The sequence below is a fragment of the Pan paniscus genome, chromosome X (assembly GCF_029289425.2).
Source record: "Pan paniscus chromosome X, NHGRI_mPanPan1-v2.0_pri, whole genome shotgun sequence".
In the NCBI taxonomy this organism is placed as follows: Eukaryota; Metazoa; Chordata; class Mammalia; order Primates; family Hominidae; genus Pan; species Pan paniscus.
In genome coordinates this window covers 4,906,456-4,929,551 of record NC_073272.2, presented here as the reverse complement: position 1 = coordinate 4,929,551, position 23,096 = coordinate 4,906,456, and the positions used below count along the sequence as shown (strand labels likewise).

General features: G+C 39.5%; 1 long non-coding RNA gene across 1 annotated transcript; it reads right to left on the bottom strand.

Moving 5' to 3' along the window:
- Positions 1 to 8,048: 8,048 nt before the first annotated feature.
- LOC100994546 (uncharacterized) lies at positions 8,049 to 22,607 on the bottom strand. The gene is made up of 3 exons (XR_612646.5): positions 20,772 to 22,607; positions 20,322 to 20,397; positions 8,049 to 8,548 (listed from the first exon to the last, which is right to left on the bottom strand). It is a non-coding gene; the product is annotated as an uncharacterized LOC100994546 (long non-coding RNA).
- Positions 22,608 to 23,096: the final 489 nt, after the last annotated feature.

Sequence of the window (23,096 nt, the reverse complement as noted above, 5' to 3'; positions counted from 1 at the left end):
TCTCTTGGAAGAATTTTATTTTTTGTTTTGTCCTTACATTTCTTTTTTAAAGTTTTAACTGACATAGGATAATTTAGGGGGTACGTAGTGATGTTTTGATACATATGATGAATACTGATCACATTAGGGTAATTAGCATATTCATCATCTCAAACATATATCATTTCTTTGTGTGCGGAACATTCAGTTCCCTCTTTCTAGCTATTGGAAACTATACAATATATTTGTGTTACTATAGTCACCCTACAAGGATATAGAACACTATAACTTATTCTTCCTGTCTGGCTGTAATTTTGTATCCTTTATCTACTGAGCTGCTCAGCCTTGGTTTGCTGAGCAGTAAGAATTAATCTACATAGGGAGCCTTAAATATAGCAAATACATAAGAAGGCATTAATATTGCTCTAAATACAAAAAAATACTTTGTTCACAGTTACCATTTTTCTTTCTATTTTGTTTATGGAACTGCATTTTTGGAAGGTACAGTAGTGTTAAATTATTTGTAGCTGTATCTTTCATTTTTTCCTTTGTTATTCACTCTTCTTTGTGTTTAATAGGTCACTCTTCTTTCTGACATAAGATATTGCTCACATACTTTTATAATATTTTTCATCTTTAAATATTAGAATTTGGCCAGGTGCAGTGGCTCACACCTGTAATCCTAGCAGTTTGGGAGGCTAAGGTGGGAGGATTGCTTGAGGCCAAGAGTTCAGACCAGCCTGAACAATACAGTGAAACCGTCTCTACAAAAGCTTTTCTAAAAAATTAGGTGGGTGTGGTGGCACATGCCTGTAGTCCCTGCTACTTGGGAAACAGAGGCAGGAGGATTGCTTGAGTCCAGAAGTTCGAGGCTGCATTGAGTTATGATTGTGCCACTGCACTCTAGCATGGGCGATAAAGCAAGACCTTGCCTCTAAAATATATATAAGTATATATATATGTATATATATATGTGTATATATATATAAATATATGTGTATATATATAAATATATATATATAAGTATATATATATATAAAAACTTAAAGCATTTGGAACTCACTTGACTATATGGTGTGAAATCAAGATCTAAATTTGTTTTACCTGAATATTAAACCAATTTTTCTAACATCATGTATTAGTTTGTTCTCATGCTGCTATGAAGAAATACCCAAGACTGGATAATTTATAAAGAAAGGAGGTTTAATTGACTCACAGTTCCACATGGCTGGGGAGGCCTCAGGAAATTTACAATCATGGTGGAAGGCACATCTTCACAGGGCGGGAGGAAAGAGAATGAGAGCCAAGCAAAGGGGTAAAAACTCCTTATAAGACTATCACCCTCAATGATTCAATTACCTCCCACCGGGGCCCTCCCATGATATGTGGAAATTATGGGAACTGCAATTCAAGATGAGATCTGGGTGGGGACACAGCCAAACCATATAGCATCATGTATTAAGTAATTTATTATTTCCTCAGTGACCATAAACGTCACTCACATTAAATACCCATGTGAGTTTCTGTTCTCTGTTTTATTGTAGGGTGTCTTACAACATATTTTAATATGAAAACCCATGCTTTCTTATATTTTCCATATTGTTATATGTGTTCTTACTAATTTTTGTCTTTAGATAAATTTCATTTACTAAATATTTATCACCAAAAGTCATTGAGATTTTAATTAGATTTCTTTTAAAAGATGAATCAAATTTTTAGTATGTATTATTTATAACATTGTGTTTTCCCATGCAAGGACATATATATTTCCAGGTTTTCAGCATATTTGTAGAAGCCTTGAACATTTTTGCTAAACTTTCTTGGGAAGGTCTTGTTTATTTGCATCATTTTCAGCTGAGCTACTTAATTGGTCATATTGCCTGTGGAAAAATATAGCTTTCCCTCTCTTCCCATAGTTATATCTCTGGCTTCTTTTTCTTGTTTTATTTTACTGGCCACTTTCCAAAGCTGTGGTTGGCAATGTTTCTGATTTTTAGAGAAGAAAAATGTTCCTAGGACAGCCTTTTGTAGGTAATGCTCAGAACTCTGGTTCTGATTTTATCAGATTGTCTAAAAAAGGACTTCTCTGTTCAAGAAAATATGCACCCCGTAGCCAAAAGAAAATGTCTATCACATTTAAGAAGAATCTTCCCAAGTCTAGATTACTAAGTGTACTCTGTTTTTGAGAAAGGTTGTTGAAATTGAGCAAAGGCATCCTCACACCTTTATGCATGAGCGATGCTCTGGAATGGGCTCATTCTGACTTTTAGGAGCTAACCATGAAACATCCAGGAATTGTGTGAGCCATCTGTCCAACTGTATGTAGCTTGAAATGAACCGTAGTGGGAGAATTTACACCACGGGAATTGGCAAACACCACTAACAAGTGTGTGTGTGTATTTTGAGAGATGGTTTGCTTAGCACACCACCTATTATATAGATAATCTCATCCATGCCTTTATTTAATAAGGGGCATATTCTATATGCCAAACAAGGTAAAAAGAGTTTAATAAAAATTTCAGTAATTAAGGCAAAGTTTCAATGAATAATTATCCCAATAACCAATTGATAAAACAGTTATGATCAGTACTATAAATGTCAGATGCTGTCAGAGTTTATAAAACAGATGTGTGGTGAAATCTGATGCAAGATTTCCCCAAGGAAATGATGTGTCGACTTTGACCAGGCCACTTTGCAAGACTCTTGGTCCATCCCATGAATACATAAACAGTTGTTTCCTAACTGGATTTACCTGCATCACATTCAGGGAAAGCGTATTTTATTTTAACAGCTTACCGCAATCAATAGAACTCACTTCTGTGGGTACGTCCAGGCCTCAGGATTGAGTAGTAAAAGACTGACAGGAGGGAGATCTGGGATGGAAAGAACAAGATAGAGCATTGAGAGTAGAATGTGTAGGAGAGTCTCTGCCATCTCTTCTGAAAGGTTTGCCATTTCAAGACTTCCCAGGTTTGCTTTCTCACAAATAAAGTGACCCCCAAGTCTGGCCGTTTGGTGTTCAGATACATAATTCTCTCTGTGTGGCAGACTGCTCCCCAGAAAATAAAAAGAATGAATTCCATTGTGTATGTGGACCACATTTGCTTTATCCAATCTGTCATTGATGGGCATTTAGGTTGATTCCATGACTTTGCCATTGTAAATAGTGCTGCAGTGAACATTCACATGCATGTGTTTTTATGTAAGAATGATTTATATTCCTCTGGGTATATACCCAGTAATGGGATTGCTGGGTCAAAGGGAATTTCTGCTTACTATGCAGCCATAAAAAAGAATGAGATCATGTCTTTTGCAGGAACATGGATGGAGCTGGAGGCCATTATCCTTAGCAAACTAACACAGGAACAGAAAACCAAATACTGCATGTTCTCACTTATAAATGGGAGGTAAATGATAAGAAATTATGAACACAAAGAAGGAAACAACAGACACTGGGGTATACTTGAGCAGGGAGGGTAGGAGGAAGGAGATGAGAGAGGGAGGGAGGGAGGGAGGGAGAGGAGCAGAAAAGATAACTCTTGGGTACTGGGTTTAATATGTGAGTAATGAAATAATCTGCACAACATGTACCCCTGACACAAGTTTACTATTGCAATAAACCTTCACATGTACCCTCAAACCTAAAATACAAGTTAAAAAAATTAATGAATTTCACATGGTTTGAAAAGAAATGAAATAAAAGTATAACTTGGAGTAATTCATATTCTCTAACTTCCCACCCAAATTCTACATACATATTTAAGTAGATTCTTGGAATTTTCCCCCCTCCACGTCTGCCTTTTTTGCTTTGAGTTTGTCAATAACTCAAGGTGCCAACAGGGTTTACTTTACCAAGCATTATTTATGTTACCTTTATGCAATAGAAGCACCATTTTTCTATTGTATTTGCTGTTAAGATAGCTGATGAAATATCAGGACAACATGTTTATGAATGAGTTGTTTTTTAATTGAACTCAAACTTTAATTCTTAGTGACAGAATTCCAAGTATAGTTGACCTTGCATGACAGTTAGAACAAAAAGGAATGTGATAATTCAGTGTTGTTCCATATATTTTAGCTTCAGTCATTTACACTTTCCATATTGACTGAATACCTACCATTGAACATGATTCACCATTTGATGGAAGAAATGAGACAGACGCCTCAGTGAGTGTTGACAGGCTAGATGACCTCCTATACGCTCATTAGCAGAGGTAGATGAGGGAACTATAAAGGGAATAAATTTGAGTTAGAAAAGAGGTCTTAGAAGAAAAGTCAGTCAAGGATGGCTATGATTTGTACAAGCCCCTTTAGCAGAGAATTGTCAGCTTGAGCCAGACCCAGGGATGTGGTTCTTTAGGGTGATTTTGGGAAAGAATGAGTGGTTCAGTTTGACTTAAAGATGGGTTGTATGGGGTTTGGGGTGGAAGAAAATGCGGACATCTTGTGCTGCATTTTATTTACTCTTTTATTTTACTTATTTATTTTTAGAGACAGACTCTCGCTCTCACTCAGGCTGGAGTTCAGTGGCGTGATCATAGCTCACTGCATCCTTGACCTCCTTGGCTCTAGTGATCCTCCAATCTCAGCCTCCCAAGTAGTTGGGACTACAGGTGCACACCACCATGCTTGGCTAACTTTTTAAATTTTTTGTAGATACAGGGTTTTACTATGTTGCCCAGACTGGTATCAAACTCCTAGCCTCAAGAGATTCTCCCACCTTGGCTTCCCAAAGCGCTGGCATTATAGCTGTCAGCCACTGTTCCCAGCCCCTGTACTGCATTTTAAAGCATGTTCCATATTGGAATGAATTGGATAGTCAATATGGAACAGTTGTGGGGTTTTTGTTTGGTTTAGCGAGATACTTTGGAGTATGTAATCAGTAAGGAATTTAAACAACATTAAAAGAGGCATGGCGACTTAGGTTGATTTGCATTAGAAAAAATTAATTGGCTTCCTCGTAAAAATTAGTTAGGCTGTGATTGTCAGATCAGTGAGAAATTTCAGGAAAATTAATAGGAGATTGCGTTGGATTGATTTCCATTAGGCAAAATTAATTGACCACCTGGTCAAAATTAGTTAGGAGGTGATTATCATGATTTAGACAAGGATTAATGAAAGTTTGATATAAAGTGGTTCTAGAGAAAACAGAAATTAGGAAAAATAGTTGCAAAATATAAGCGAGCTTCTCTAGAGTTTGGTGATTGTCTGCATGTAAAAAAGGAAATATAAGTTTCAAAAAAATGTTTGAACCTGAGTGACTATGAGTAACATGTCTCATTCAACCAGGGTGGGGAGATTGAAAGGGGGACTGTTTTTCTAGATAATGAATTGAGGGTATCATGCAAATAATTAAAAATAACAAAAGACAGATATCCATTCAATATCACCAGATCCAGAAACAATCACATTAAGAGGTTTTTTCTTTTCCATTATTTTAAAGTTCAGTTTCTTTGACTGTTCAATATTTATTAGTATGTTTGAAGCCAAAGACACAAAGAGAAGAAAGCTTAGACTACGAGGACAAAAATGAAACTGTAGCCAGGTACAAAAAGGATTTGGAGACACAGAGCAAAGTGTTGAAGGAAGTACACTGGGAATTTTTATTTGGGTTTTGAGATCCAATTATTATAATCCCAAGTGTGAACTGATTGCAGATTGCTGAAAGGTTTATTAGCTTCCTATAAAACCTTCCTTAATTAGCCCCAACTGAGGCAATGCAGCTTCAAACAAGAAAATCTGCCTTTGTCAAAAAGTGCACTCAAATCAGCTTAGAGAACCACAGGCTGGAGGAACAGTCCCAGCTGGTCTGCAGAACTGCACACTTTACTGCTGAGACCCCACTGTGATTCATGGCCCATGGGGTCATCCAGCAGGAATTGGGGGCACCACAGCCCACTGCAAGGAAAGCCCAGAAATCATGGCTCCCTGCGGGTATTCACGACAAAGACTCACAAAGAGATGGAGACAACCTCAGGGTGCAGCTTTTGCTGAGTCCATGGACATGACTCAGACTCTGCTCCTCCCGCTGTCAGCCACAAAATCAGCATGAGAAAAATTAGGAAGGGTTAAAGAAAATCACGTTTGCTTTGCAAGAGAGGGGAGACTCAATGCGTTCAGTTTTCATCATCACAAATGGTATACGTTCAATGAGATGAAGGAAATTCTCATTAGTTGAAAAGTTTAATTGATCTTGGTGCAGCCTTATGCCCACAAAACAACCGCCCACTGCCAGTTAATTTGCCAGGATAAATAAAGCACGCTGGGCTCGTTCAAGCCTGGTGCATGGCTTCAGTGTTAAGGGTGGAGCTCACAAAAGCTTGCACGTCTCCCAAATCTGTTTAAAGCTCTTTCCACATGCCTATAGAATGAATCACGCTGGAGCTGAAATCTCTAGTAAGTGCACTAGTAAAGTAAGAGGTCGAGATGAATTATATACTTGTATGCCGTTGCAGTCCATCAGATTTTTTATTTTATTTTTCGGTAACTGTAACCATGGGAGCACAAAGGAAGGTCAGGCAGAACAAGAAGTACTGCCATAAGATTTGAAAAACCCTTCATTATAATTTTCTCATTTTATTAGAAGATGTGTAATAACGGAAGCCACGTAGACCAAGGATACTAAAAGATTTAACAAAAGTCATGCAACAACACAGGACCAGATGAAGCCTAGATAAGAAAACATTCAGAGAGACAGAAGGGAATCCTATGATGGAAGTGAAAATAGAGCATTATTAAGGCAAAAAATAATCAAAATAATATATATAAACACTTACCAATATTGTTGCAGTGTACAGTGTTGATGTCAAAGAAATGTTGGACAACAACATTAAAAAATGGGCAAACAGCCAGGCACAGTGGCTCATGCCTGTAATCCCAGCACTTTGGGAGGCTGAGGCAGGCAGATCACTTGAGGCCAGCAGTTTGAGACCAGCCTGGCCAACATGGCGAGACCCTGTCTCTATTAAAAATACAAAAATTAGCCGGGCATGGTGACACATGCCTGTAATCCCAGCTACATGGGAGGCTAAGGCAGGAGAATTGCTTGAATCCGGGAGGCAGAGGTTCCAGTGAGCTAATATCATGCCTCTGCACTCCAGACTGGGTAACAGAGCAAGATACTGTTTCCGAAAGAAAAAGAAAAAAAAGAAAAAAGAAAAAATGGGCAAAGGATATGAACAGACACATCTAAAAAAAAGACATAACACACAGCCAACAAACATGAAAAAATACTTCATATTACTAATCATCAGAGAAATGCAAATTAAAATCACAATGAGATACCATCTCACACCAGTCAGAATGGCTATGATTAAAAAGTCAAAAACAACAGATGCTCCCAAGATTGCAGAGAAAAGGGAACACTTATACACGGTTAGTGGAAATGTAAATTAGCCCAGCTACTGTGGAAAGCAGTTTGGAGATTTCTCAAAAAACAAAAACAGAACTACAATTTGACCCATCAATCCCATTACTCAGTATATGCTCGAAGGAATATACATTGTTCTACCATAAAGACACATGCACATGTATGTTCATGGCAGCACTATTCACAATAGCAAAGGTAAGGAATCAACTTAGATGCCTATTAAGAGCAGACTGAATAAAGAAAATGTGGTGCATATACACCATGGAATACTATGAAGCCATAAAAAGAATGAGATTATGTTCTTTGTGGCTACATGGATGGAGCTGGAAGCCATTATTCTAAGCGAATTAACAGAGGAACGGAACAGAAAACAAAATACCACAAGTTCTCACTTATCAGTGGGAGCTAAGCATTGAGTACACATGGACACAAAGGTGAGAACAATATACACCAACGCCTACTTGAGGGTGGAGGGTGGGGATCAAAAAACTACCTGTGGGATACTACACTTATTACCTGGGTGATGAAATAATCTGTACACCAAACACCCGTGACGTGCAATTTATCCATTTAACAAACCTGTACATGAACTCTCTGAACATAAAATAGAAGTTGGAAAGAAAAAGTAAATAAAAATAAATAAATAAATGTATGAGACTTAGCTGAATGCTATAATAGTTTATAACAAATGAAATATATATTCTTTGAGCAATGCAGAAATAAAGTTTTTGTTTAATTGTATATCAAACAATTTATAAGGCGATTTCTGTGAAAGACAAGGCTACAAAATACATTGCTTTTACTGAGAGGTCACTGAAAAACTACTAAGATAATTGGCAAAAAGAGCAAGGTTCTTGAATTAAGAAAATGGAAAGATAACTCTGGTATGCTAAGTGAATGATATTGGCTAGTGCTTCCTCTAGGTTCCCAGGAATACCTGATGAAGCAGATAATATTTGCCCATTTTCCACATGCGGACTGGGACACACAGAAACCAAATGGTGAATAGCTGTCAATAGCTGGTCCCTTGGAGTCAGACGTGGGTGCAGCTCAGCTGTGCCACTTTCCTTGGTGGTGACGTTGGTTCATTCTTGTGCCTATTGTGCAGCCATGGGCTGCAAATCTAGAATTAGAGCTGAGGTCTTGGCAGCTGCAGATATTCTGCTCTTTTTATTACTCCTTGATCCTCCTGCAGAGAGTCTGACACAGAAACAGGAGAATTAGTATATGTACTTCAGCATTTAACCAGGATCTAACATCAACTTGTAGCTGCTTTCCCAATAGTTCATGCAAACAGAAGGCTTCTAAACATGCCATGTCTCTGTTGGGTCAAATAAAGTGGCTCCATTCTGGAATATTCCTTAATAACCATATTTTAATGTGTATTTTCTGATATTTTCCTTAACATTACTTACAATATTAATAACTCTTGACTGAGTATCTTGAGCTAGGCACTGGGCTGGGCGTTTTGCACTGAAGTCTACAGTCTTTCAGAAATCCCCAGAGGTGTGCATGCACTACATGGCCTCAAGCCCAAGTTGAGGGAGAGAAGAGAACTAGTTTTATGTGGCACTTCTAGGAAGAGATGAAGCTGAGTTTTGCACTCTTGCCTGTAAACAACAAATCTCAACGATGTTTTGGGTTTGTTGCATAGTGAATGATAATTATTATCACCTTTAGGATTTCTGGTGTGGTTCCTGGCATGTCAGTCATAATGAAAAGCAACAACATGATGGCCTTCCAGACAATGTACTCTGCACAATTTTAACTGGCTCAATATATACATATATATATTGAGCAATGCAGAAATAAAGTTTTTGTTTAATTGTGCATTGAACAATTTATGAGGTGATTTCTGCAAAATATAGGGCCACAAAATGTATTGCTTTTGCTGAGAGGGCATTGAAAATCTGCTAGAATAATCAGCAGGAAAAATGAGGTCCTTGAATTGAGAAAATGGAAAGATAGGGAACATTTCTTCATGGCTGAAAGTGTCATTTTGCCTGGCTGGAAAAGAGGAGAACCATGATTAAGGGGTATGTCAACCAAGAGATAACATTTTTGTCTGTTCTGTGCTGCTATAACAGAATACCACAGACTGGATAATTGAAAATGAACAGAAATTTATTTCAGTCATGGTTCTGGAGTCTGGGAAGTCCAAAATCAAGGGGCTGCATCTGGTGAGGGCCTTCTTGCTGTCTCCTCACATGGGGAAGGCATCACATGGTGAGAGAGAACAAGAGATCAAACTCACAACCTCAAAGCCTTTTATAATCCATTCATGAGAGTGGGGTTCTCATCACCTAAACACCTCCCAAAAGACTCCACCTCCCAACACTGTTGTATTAAGAATTAAGTTTCCAACACATGCTTTTTAGGAGACACATTCAAACCATAGCAGATACTCATAACAAACTTTTTAAACCTATATTCATGTATTCCATTAGGCAAATATAGGTTATATATATATATTTATATGATATTCATATTTAGTAAGTAAATATATTATACAAAATATATAAATATAGGTTATATATGATATTTATATTATATATTTATATAAATTTATATATTATATGTAAATATATATTTATGTAAACATTTATATGCATATATTTTATATATTTATACATAAATATATAGAAAATATTTTATTCCAATATATATTCCATTCTAATATTATATATATAACTTCAACATATTTCTAGATATGTTTCATATGTTTCAAGATAGATATAGATACTGGTACAACAAAGATACATAACTTTTCATGGCTCAATAGTTCATTTATTTTTAGCACTGAATAATATTCCACTGTTGATAAATTGATGTTGAGGAAGGCTATACATTTATAGGGACAGGAGGTCTGGGGAACTCTCTGTACCTCGTGTTCAGTTTTGCTATGAACTTAAAACTGCTCTAGAAAATAAAGTCTATTAAAAAATATGCACTAATCAAGCTAAACTATGAAAAACTAAATTTTGTTAAATCCAAAATATTTCCTTTCTTAAAAAAAAGTATAATGTTATCTCCTTTGCTGAGACAAAGGGGAAACATTAATTATTTCCTAAGAAGTATGGGTATGAAGACTCTCCTCTTTAGGTCTCTAAAACTTCTTTGTCTGTTCCTTCTGTATAAGCAGAACTTTGGGTGCCTGGCTCCCTCCATCAATGGGCCATGTGGCTGGACAAAAGAAAGAGCAAGGTTCTTGAATTGAGTATCAGTTCTTTCTCCTGCTATTGGAGCCACGGTGGAGTGAAAAATGCTTTGTACAGTGGAAAGTTGCAATGTTGAGTCAAACTTTTCTGTTTATTCAGTTGACATCCTCTGAGGAAGCACCATGGCAAGGCTTGTGCTTCTGCAGATCCTGGACTAAAATTAGAATAAATGTGCAGTTCTTGCTGGTGCATGGCCAGCATTAGATGCCTCCCATGGGTAAAATTCCCAGAGAAAAACAGGAATCTGGATATTCAATACATCCATCTTAAAAGAAAAAGCAAAACCCAATTTTCATCAGTTTTAAATTTCATTCTTTAAAAGAATTAAAAATACAATTATATTTTTTTAAAATACTCCGACTCCCTCTCATTTTATTTGTAAGCCTTGTTATGTCCATGTAATTTATGCCTGATTCCTCAGAAGTAGACCCTGAGAGGAAGGGCTCCCAAGAAACCTGTAGGAATGTTGGTGGAACAATCCGGGGTGGGGGAGGGGGGAAACAAAAATCAAGCAAGGTGGGATCTCAGGCCAAGTTGTAGGGAAGGAAAGTTTCATTTAGCATGCTTCAAATCAGTGCCTGCACACTAATTTTTATACATTTTAAACACAGGTTACCATCATTTTAGCTCAGCATTCTGTGTGCAATTAATAGCAATTTTCTCATAATTAACTAATGCGTTCTCTTCATGCGTTCACTCCCAAATTGTTGGCCATATCTGGTCTCTACCCTGGAATCCATCATTTCTGCACATCTCTCTGAAAGATAAAATTTCAGTTTATTTCCAATTTGTTAATATATTACTCCCTTCCTCCCTCCATGAATTTTTGTGCTAAGTTTTCTAAAGCTTGGTCCCTAAATTATGTCCTGGTGATACAAGAACCAAGAACAGGTAATATATCATGTTCTTTAGCCCACATGTGGTTATATGGACCTGTTATATGGTCTTGTCTTGCTGACCACCTAGTTTTATTCTTGAAAGATAACTTCCCTTGAAACTACTTTTCCAAACTTTTACTCATTCTATGATCTTTGTGAGAAAGATTTCTGCACTTTTCATAGTAGGGCAGAGCTACATCTTGAACTATCAACACACATGTGAAATCATCCCTATAAACTTCATAAAATTTAGCAGGGGAAAAACAAAGGGGAGAAATGAAAATAAACCAAGCTCACAGCACACTCAACACTCATCCTGAGGTCAGCTTGCTCCCTGTCCTGCTTTGTCATAGTTGTTTGGTGCCTCTTGTCCTAGAATCACATAGACCCTAGATTAGAGTTCCCTTAACTGCTTTCCAGATAACAACTTCAACATTATGAAACAAGTTTTCCCTTTGAGATATTCTTTCAGGTCCTGCATACTGATGAAACTACTGATGCCAGGTGGTCTGAGGGACACCACAAGAAGCTAACTCACCAAAGAATGCAGTTTCCATATCCTGATGACTTCATCCTCCTTACCCAAAGCAGTCAATGACCCCAATTTTCCAGCCCCTTATCCTCTACAATCCCTTTAAAAACTACAGCTCAGGACTCCACAGGGAGAGTGGAGTCAGTGTTTTCTCACTCAGTGTGCTGCAATAATTAAGCTCTTTCTCTGCTGCAAACCCTGCTGTCTCAGTGTATTGGTTTGTTACTGCACAGTGGGCATACAGACTCAGTGGTCCTATAACACATAGTCCAAGACAGCTGTTGTTGGGTAAGTCTTTCAGGTCCTGCTTGCCTGCACACAAAGTTTCAAAAGGGAGAAGGCTATAAGATTTCTTCATTGGCTACAAATAAAATGTCTTAGAAAAACTCCCATGTTACTTTCTTCAGTCTTCCCAGTGGTTCTCAAAGTGTGGTACCTGGACCAGCCTCATCACCTGGGAATTTGTTAGAAATGCAAATTCTAGAATCCTTCCCTAGACCCACCAAATGAGAAGGAGTGGGACCTAGCATTCTGTGTTTTGACAAGCCCTCCATAAGCTTCTAATGCTCCCTCGACATTGAGAACCACTGGTTAGGACTGCAATCTCTCTCATCAAATCTCATTCAGATCATGACCTAATTAGCAAACAAGACTGTGAGTCATTCCTGGACCAACCTGCCTTTTTTTCTTTATATATACCAAAACTTTCTGTTTCAGCTGACTAAATGGGTGGAATTCAGAAAGGAGCAGCCAGTTTATGAGGACACTGTGAAGATTTAACATATTATGGTGGGGTTGCAGATTAAATCCACACAGGGACTTAAAAAAATTGAAACATTACAATATAAGACACAGACATCAAACATTTCCAGGCTTTAAGAAAATCTAAGACTGAACACAGTGGCTCATGCCTATAAATCCTAGCACTTTGGGAGGCTAAGGTGGAAGGATTGCATGAGGCCAGGAGTTTGAGGCTAGCCTGGGCAACATAGTGCAACCCTGTGTCTACAAAAAAACTAAAAAATTTAGCTAGGTGTGATGGCATGTGCCTCTAGTCCCAGCTACTTGGGAGGCTGAGGCAGGAGGATGACTTGAGCCCAGGAGTTTGAGGCTGTAGTGAGCCATGATTGCACAACTGCTCTCCAGCCAGAGGAACAGAGCAAGATCCTGTCTCTAAAATAATAATAATAATAATAATAATAATAAAATTTTAAAAAGAACGAAAGAGAAGATCTAAGAAAATTGAAAGAATGGTATCAGAATATAACTTGGGCAAGCTATAACTATATAAAGAAGAGGTAGTAATCTACAGACTACTTTCTAAACCTCTGTATGTCTTCCCATTCAGCAAGCTGCAAATAACAACATACACCTGTAAATCAGAGTCAAGGGAGTTGCATCAGTGACTAAAGCAAGGCTCCATTAACCTATTTACAACCAAGATAGCAGCCCACTTTGAGTCTCATGAGTCTCACAGTGGGCCGCCATCTTGGTTGTAAATAGGTTAATGCCTCCAAGGATCATTTTCTCAGACTTGGACTCTCTTTCATGGTGAATGTTTTATAGCATTCCTTTTACAAAAATGTAATGAAAACCACTGATAATGAACACACCTGCACAAATAATTTTCCAACATGTATTTGAGGCTGTAACTGCAATGTAAAACAGAAATGTAACAGGAAAGCAACTCTTATTTTAAAACACCATGGCATTTTAATAGGTAAATGATAAGGTAGGGATGGAACAAAAGACCCACAGGTTTACTCTAGATGTAATCATTGAGATAGATACCAGAACTGCCAACACTGGTGTGTTGTGTTGGCAACTCAAATAGCAGCAGGAGGATTTCCATAGATGGTGTTTTCCAAAGTGGTGACTAGCTCTTTATCAGGTTCTGATCAAGGCAATTGACTGCAGTCCTCTGTTTCCACTGTTTTGCTTTCTTGTGAATTTCATGTTGATTAAAACTGTTCAAACGTGGATGAAACTGGAGGTCATGATGTTAAGTGAAGTAAGCCAGCCACTGGAAGACAGTGCATATTCTCACTCCTATGTGGGAACTCAAAAAAGTGGATCTCACGGAGATACAGTGTAGAATGATGGTTACCAGAGGCTGGGGAGAGAAGTCTCACAGTGGGCCACCATCATGAGCCTCACAGTGGGCTGCCATCTTGGTTGTAAATAGGTTAATAGAGCCTTGCTTTAGTCATTGATGAAACCCACTTGAATATGTGTTGAATACTTAGAACAATAGACATCCACAGTAGGTATCCATTAATTTCAATAATTAGTATTTGCAACCAAATTTATTCAGATGAGCAGTCTTCATGAAAACTAACCTTGGGTAAGTAGGATGAAGCTGTTTATGAGTATAACAGTAAGCCACTGAATGAATATACTCCTACCTAATAGATTATAACTTATGTCTTAGCTTATTGAGGCAAACTATAAAAATATTTTTAAGAGCAACCATTTATCACACAATGTTTGGACTGTTGCAACCTTCTTGTTTCTTGCTGTCAAAATTAAATCTATGGCATGTACTCATTGATCCTTCATGGAGGGAACTCCCTTTACTATTTTTAGTTTTCAATTTATTTTTATTTTTAATTGACAAATAACAATTACATGTATTTATGGGTTAAAACGTGATTTTTATACATTTATACATTGTGGCATTAACAAATCAGGCTAATTAAAATAATCATCACTTCACATATTTGTCATGTCTTTATGGTGAGAACATTTGAAATCCAATTTTTAGAGCAATTTAAAAATATACGATATATTATTAACTACAGTCACTGATATGGTTTGGCTCTGTGTCTCCACCCAAATATCATGTCAAATTGTAATCCCCAGTGTTGGAGGAGGGGCCTGGTGAGAGGTGATTAAATCGTGGGAGTGGACTTCCTTCTTGCTCCTCTTGTGATAGTCAGGGAGTTCTCATGAGATCTGATGGTTTAAAAGTGTGTGGCACCTCCCCACTCACTCCTTCTTTCTCTCCTCCATCACCATGGTAAGATATGCTTGCTTCCCCTTCATCTTCTGTCATGATTGTATGTTTCCTGAGGCCTCCCCAGCCATGCCTCCTGTACAGCCTGCAGAACCATGAGCCAATTACATCTCTTTTCTTTATAAATTACCCAGTCTCACATACTTCTTTATAGCAATGCCAGAACAAACAAATACACTCACCTTGTTATGCAATAGATCACCAGAACTTATCCTTCCTGTCTAACTGAAACTTTGTACCCTTTGACCAACATACACTGCATGCCCCCATCCTCTGGCACCCACCATTCTACTCTCTATTTCTATGAGTTTGACTCTTTTAGATTCCACGTATGAGGGAGATTATGCAATTTTTGTTTTCCATGCCAACTTCCAGGGCATGGAATGGTGTGGACGGTACACATGCCCCAAATTGGCTACAGAGCTGTGGGCAGAAAACTTGAAGTCAACTTGAGGGCATTTTGGAATCTGGCTCTGAGGCACACAGCAGGCTTGATGGGTCTTTAATGACAACCACTGGAGAAACAGGATAATATTCCTCCCTGCCTTCGTCCACTTGGGATTCTATAATAAAACAGCATACACTGAGTGGCTAAAGCAATGATCTTCAATTTCTCATGGTTCTGGAGGCTGGAAGTCCAAGATCTGGGTGCCAGCAGATCCAGGGTCTGGAAAGGACTCTCCTTTTGGTTTGCAGGTGGCTACCTTCTTGTGTCTGCAAATGGTGGTGAGAGAGAGAGGGTGGGGAATGAGCTCTCTTGTGTCTCTAATTATAAGGGCACTAATCCCATCATGAGGGCTCCATTCTCATGACCTGTTTTTCAAAGTCCCCATCTTCAAATACCATCTGTCTTAGCCTTACAGGCTGCTATAATGAATACACATTAAAATGGGTTGCTTATAAACAACATAAATTTATTCCTTCCAGTTCTGGAGGCTGGAAGTCCAAGATCAAGTTGTGGCAGATTTAGTGTCTGGTGAGGACCGGCTTCCTGGTTCATACATGGTACTATGCCCATCCTGGTTCATAGACGACACTATGTTCTTGCTGTGCCCTCACATGGTAGAAGGGGCAAGGGAGCTCTCTGGGTCCCTTTTTATAAGTGCACTCATCCCATTCATGAGGCTCCACCCTCATGACCTCATTACCTCCCAAAGGCACCACCTCCTAACACCATCACTTTGGAGGTGAACATTTCAACACATGAAATTTGGAAGACACAGACGTTCAGATCATAGCACCATGATAGTAAAGATTGGGATTCCAAAACACATAAATTTGGGGAAGGTGACATAGACATTCATTCCACTGCATCCCTTATCTGCCCTGTGGAAAGAGAATGCATGCCTATTGAATTCAGATGCCTGCCCATTTAACTGGCATTTTCACTTGCTGGGTGTGGACGGTACACGTGCCCCAAATTGGCTACAGAGCTGTGGGCAGAAAGCTTGAAGACAGCTTGAGGGCATTTTGGAATCTGGCTCTGAGGCACACAGCAGACTTGATGGGTCTTTAATGACAACCAGAGACTTGGAGGTGGAGAGTGATCTTCTACACAACAGATGAGAATGAACTTCTCTCCAACATTTCTTTGGATGAAGCAACTCAAGCCATCCATGGGACTAAATTCTCTGGCCTGTCAATACCCAGCTGATTGGAAATTCTTCTGGGAAGAAACCTTCTCATTCCCCATTTGGCAGGCTCCTAATGCCACTGCACCATTGCAGATTCCTACAATGCTCATCAACACAATTCACTGGCAGCTCATTTTACCTAGGGATTTGACTCTCGACATCACTGAGTGGGTAGAGAAAAGCTTTCCATCTCTCAGATATTTGGAAAGAAGACCAGAACTGGGCCATGTACACAGGAAGGGGGGAATCCTGCCATCTGTAGCAATGGGACTGCTTTCTTGGGAAAAACTTGGTTTTATTGGGTTTAGAAAGTCTGCTCATCAGAACTACCATCTCGTCCAGCAATCCCACTTACTGGATATCTACCCAAAGGAAAACAAATCATTCTATCAAAAAGATACCTGCACTCATATGCTTATTGTAGCACTATTCACAACAGCAAAGATATGGAATCAACCTAAGTGTCCATCAGCGCATGAATGGTTAAAGAAAATGTGGTATATATACCCACCATGTGTATTAATCTGTTCTCATGCTGCTGATAAAGACAAACCCAAGACTGGGTAATTTATAAAAGAGGTTTTAATGGACTCATAGTTCCATGTGGCTGGGGAGGCCTCACAATCATGGCAGAAGAGCAGGGCACATCTTACATGGTGGCAGACAAGAAGAGAATGAGAACCCAGCAAAAGGTGAAACCCCTTATAAAACCATCAGATCTTGCTGAAGTTGCTTATCAGTTTAAGGAGATTTTGGGCTGAGACAATGGGGTTTTCTAAACATACAATCATGTCATCTGCAAACAGGGACAATTTGACTTCCTCATTTCCTAACTGAATACCCTTTATTTCTTTCTCTTGCCTGATCGCCCTGGCCAGAACTTCCAACACTATGTTGAATAGGAGAGAGGGCATCCTTGTCTTGTGCTGGTTTTCAAAGGGAATGCTTCCAGTTTTTGTCAAAGTCTCAGGATACAAAATCAATTCTGCAAAAATCACAAGCATTCCTATACACCTTTAACAAACAGAGAGGTAAATCACGAGTGAACTCCCATTCACAATGGCTACTAAGAGAATAAAATGCCTAGGAATCCAACTTACAAGGGATGTGAAGGACCTCTTCAAGGAGAACTACAAACCACTGCTCAAGGAAATAAAAGAGGACACAAACAAATGGAAGAATATTCCATGCTCGTGGATAGGAAGAATCAATATCGTGAAAATGGCCATACTGCCCAAAGTCATTTATAGATTCAATGCCACCCCCATCAAGCTACCAATGACTTTCTTCACAGAATTGGAAAAAACTACTTTAAAGTTCATATGGAACCAAAAAAGAGCTCGCATTGCTAAGACAATCCTAAGCAAAAAGAACAAAGCTGGAGGCATCACGCTACCTGACTTCAAACTATACTACAAGGCTACAGTAACCGAAACAGCATGGTACTGGTACCAAAACAGAGATATAGACCAATGGAACAGAACAGAGGCCCCAGAAATAACACCACACATCTACAACCATCTGATCTTTGACAAACCTGAGAAAAACAAGCAATGGGGAAAGGATTCCCTATTTAATAAATGGTGCTGGGAAAACTGGCTAGCCATATGTAGAAAGCTGAAATTCGATCCCTTCCTTACACCTTATACAAAAATTAATTCAAGATGGATTAAAGACTTAAATGTTAGACCTAAAACCATAAAAACCCTAGAAGAAAACCTAGGCAATACCATTCAGGTCATAGGCATGGGCAAGGACTTCAAGACTAAAATACCAAAAGCAGTGGCAACAAAAGCCAAAATAGACAAATGGGATCTAATTAAACTAAAGAGCTTCGGCACAGCAAAAGAAACTACTGTCAGAGTGAACAGGCAACCTACAGAATGGGAGAAAATTTTTGCAATCTACCCATCTGACTAATATCCAGAATCTGCAAAGAACTCAAACAAATTTACGAGAAAAAAACAACCCCATCAAAAAGTGGGCAAAGGATATGAACAGACACTTCTCAAAAGAAGACATCTATGCAGCCAACAGACACATGAAAAAATGCTCATCATCACTGGTCATCAGAGAAATGCAAATCAAAACCACAATGAGATACCATCTCATGCCAGTTAGACTGGTAATCATTAAAAAGTCAGGAAACAACAGATGCTGGAGAGGATGTGGAGAAATAGGAACGCTTTTACACTGTAGGTGGGAGTGTAAATTAGTTCAACCATTGTGGAAGACAGTGTGGTGATTCCTCAAAGATCTAGAACTAGAATAACCATTTGACCCAGCAATCCCATTACTGGGTATATATCCAAAGGATTATAAATCATGCTACTATAAAGACACATGCGCAAGTATGTTTATTGTGGCACTATTCACAACAGCAAAGACTTGGAACCAACCCAAACGTCCATCAGTGATAGACTGGATTAAGAAAATGTGGCACATATACACCATGGAATACTATGCAGCCATAAAAAAGAATGAGTTCATGTCCTTTGCAGGGACATGGATGAAGCTGGAAACCATCATTCTCAGCAAACTATCACAAGGACAGAAAACCAAACAGCACATGTTCTCACTCATAGGTGGGAATTGAACAATGAGAACACTTGGACACAGGGCGGGGAACATCACATACCAGGACCTGTCGGGGAGTGGGGGTCTGGCGGGGGGATAGCATTAGGAGAAATACCTAATGTAAATGATGAGTTGATGGGTGCAGCAAACCAACATGTATACCTATGTATCAAACCTGCACATGTATACCTATGTATCAAACCTGCACGTTGTGTACATGTACCCTAGAACTTAAAGTATAATTTAAAAAAAAATCAGATCTCTTAAGACTTATTCACTACCATGTGAACATTATGACGGAGACCGCCCCCATGATTCAGTTTTCTCCCACTGGGTCCCTCCCACAGCACGTGGGAATTATGGAAGCTGCAATTCAAGATGAGATTTGTGTGGGGACACAGCCAAACCATGTCACCATGGAATATTACACAGCCCCCCAAAAGAATGAAATCATGACTTTTGCAGCAACATGGATAGAACTGGAGGACATTATCCTAAGTGAAACAACTCCAAAACAGGAAGACAAACACCCCATGTTCTCACTTATAAGTGGGAGCTAAACACTGTGTAGACATGGACATAGACAGTGGAATAAGAGACATTGGAGACTGGGAAAGGAGGGAGGGGAGAGGAAGGTGAGGGATGAGAAATTAACCAGTGGATACAATGTACACTATTTGAGTGATAGTTACAGTAAAAGCCCAGACTTCAGCACTCTGCAATCTCTCCATGTAACAAAACTGCACTGGTATCCCCTAAATCTATAAAAATAAAAAAACGTTTAAAAATTACAAATAAGAGGCCAGGTGTGGTGGCTCATGCCTGTAATCCCAGCACTGTGGGAGGCTGAGGCTAGTGGATTGCTTGAGTTCAGGAGTTCGAGAGCAGCCCGGGTAACATGGCAAAACCCCATCTCTATGAAAAAATACAAAAAGATTAGCCAGGCAGGTGGTGCATGTCTGTAGTCCCAGCTACTTGGGAGCCTGAGGTGGGAGTATTTCTTGTACCCAGGAGATCGATGCAGTGAGCTAAGATCACACCACTGCACTTCAGCCTGGGCAACAGATGGAGACCCTGTCTCAAAAAATAAAAATAAAAGTAAAAATACTCAACCTTACCTTATTCTTAAGTATCCATTGCTGTGTGGCTCTGGGGTGGCTGTGCCTCCTGGGGTAAAAATGTACCAGCATTTTTCTGCAAAGAATGGGGAATAAATAGGGTTTGGAGAAATGGAATCTCTATGAAGGTATTTACTTACAACGCAAGAGGACATGGGGAAAACCACAAGTCATTTTATTTTGGTTTCTTCAACAATGAAGGACTTCCTCTCTTTGAGGAAGGTGGTGCTTTCTGTGTGTGTGTGTGTGTGTGTGTGTGTTTGTGTGCGCGCGCACACACACACACACGCTCATTAAGCATTTACAGTCCTGGAATGTTATTCTGACTACTCATAGCAACTCCACTTCCTGCCCACCCAAACAGTCATCCGTTATGGAAAATATGCCTGCCTCTGAAATATTTACCGGTGCCCCGGAGTGCCACACAGGCATTTCTTATAAATACTCAACCTTTTGCTCAAGTCTCCAGGGGTCCCTTTTCTCTTTGGGTAGCAGGGTGAGTGTCCATGATTTGCTGACGCTGCAAGCTCCCCCATGTCCAGCTGCTCTGTGATATTTATTTTCCACCTCCGATAATTAACCTCATCGTCCTCTCAAAATGTAAGCAGCAGGCAGCTTTAGAAAGATGGTGCAGATTTGCAGATTGCGGGCTTCAACATGCAGGACCTTGTCGAGTGCGTTCAGAGGCTGGTTTGATTGAAGGAGATTTTTGATGGCGCAGTGATTCAGGGCAGCTACAGAGGTACCACTGGATGGTGGAAAGCCACCGTGGAACGAAAGTCTCTGCAGGAATCAGCTGAGTGGCCTTGAATTAGAAAGGGATGTGGGGCAGATGTAAAGAGTTGACATTGAATTTGCACAATGCTGCCTTGTGTGTTTTCTTGCCTGTCTCCACGACCCCTCTCGAAAGCCACCTGGAAATACTGGACGCATAAACTTGGCATGGATTTAACATCATGCTAGCTGGCAGAACTCAGTGATCCCTGAGCTAAGCCAAAGGGGTAATAAATTAAAGACATGCTATGTTGGAAAGAGCTGCAGGGGGAAGCAGATTTATCAATGCGAGGGATGTCTGTAGCCACAGCGGACATTGTCATCTCCCCCCATTCCCCAGACAGACTGGGACAGGAAGAGGAAGCTCATTATTAGATCTGTAATTCATCTCGGGGGTTTTACTGCTACTCTAGCAAGCTCTAAGTGACAAGGATAATTTCTCTTTCGGCACAAACAGTTCTATTACAAATGTGATCTCTCTGGGCTTCCAGTATAAGCCCACTGCTACTGGCACGAATGAAAGACCTAGTAAAAAGAAAGTTGTCTCAGCAAAATGTTGGCACTGCAGAGACTGGGGGTTAAAAAGTTTGAAAAGGGGCAGCTCACGCACTCTTTCTTTACTGCTCAGAACGTATTATGGTCATATTTGCGACTGCAGAGTCGATCTACATGTTTATTTGGTGGAAAATAAGACGACTCAATTGATTATTTAATTTATCCATTTGTTTTCATGAAACAGACTCTGTTTGCTACAAAAGCATCACAATGAATAAAAGAAGAAAATATACAGTGTATCCTGAAAGCCTGAGTTCAGGCGCAGAGATGAACTTGGCTGTTACATCTAAAGAGGAATTTCCATCCTAAAAAGGAAAGTGCTCTGATGCAAAGACCCTGTTACTTTAATGCTGTGCTTTTAGACAAGTTGGGAAGGGAACTGTGAGTACGACAGGCCCCACATCTCCCGAAGCTACCATAGAATCTGATATTTTGAATGAGGACAAGGAGACTTTGTTCTTATAGAACTAGTCTGTTTGCAGTTTGCAGGACTCTGCGATGCTAAACAGACATAAAAATCACACAAACTGGCTAGGCACAGTGGTTCGGTTCATGCCTGTAATCCCAATAGTTTTGGAAGCCAAGGTGGGAGGATCCCTTGAACCTAGGAGTTCAAGACCAGCTTGGGCAACATAGCAAGGCCCCATCTCTACAAAAAAAAAAAAAAAAAAATTATCCAGGTATGGTGGCACATGCCTGTGGTCCTAGCTACTTGGGAGGCTGAGGTGGAAGGATTGCTTGAGCCCAGGAGTTCAAGACCAGCCTGGGCAACATAGTGAGACTTCATCTCTATTTTTTTTATGAAAATGAAAAAAAAAGATATACAACTATTTGGGAGACTGAGGTGGGAGGATCGCTTTTGTTCAGAAGGTCGACAGTGCAGTGAGCTATCATCTCGCCACTGCACTTCAGCCTGGGTGACAGAGCAAGACCCTGTCTTCAAGAAAGAAGAAGGAGGAGGAAGAAGAGGAGGAGGAGGAAGAGGAAGAGGAAGAAGAAGGAGGAGGAGGAATCATGTAAACAGATCCAATTAGTACATCTGCTAAAGTAAAGATTTGTTCTACTGGGCAGAGTCCGCTCTGTGTATCTGTCATATTGGAAAACATACTGCTTTGGGAACAATATTAAAATTTGATCTTCTCAGACTTGTTAGGTAATTATAGGAGCTTCTCAATCCTTCTTATGTTGTTCTTTCTTTACTTTTTCCTTCCTCGTCTTCATCATCATTTCGGACCTCCTAAATTACGCACGAAGCACCCTCATGAGTCAGGGTCCAAGTTGAGATGCTCTATCTGCATCTCTCAAAACCCCAAGCGTATGCATCCAAAGCTAATTGACGAGTGCTCTATTTCTTCAGGAATCAGTTCAATTGGTTTCTACCCATTGGTATTAACTACATGACTTTTGGAGAGAAACTATCGAGTCTAGACATGGAAGTGTTGAAGT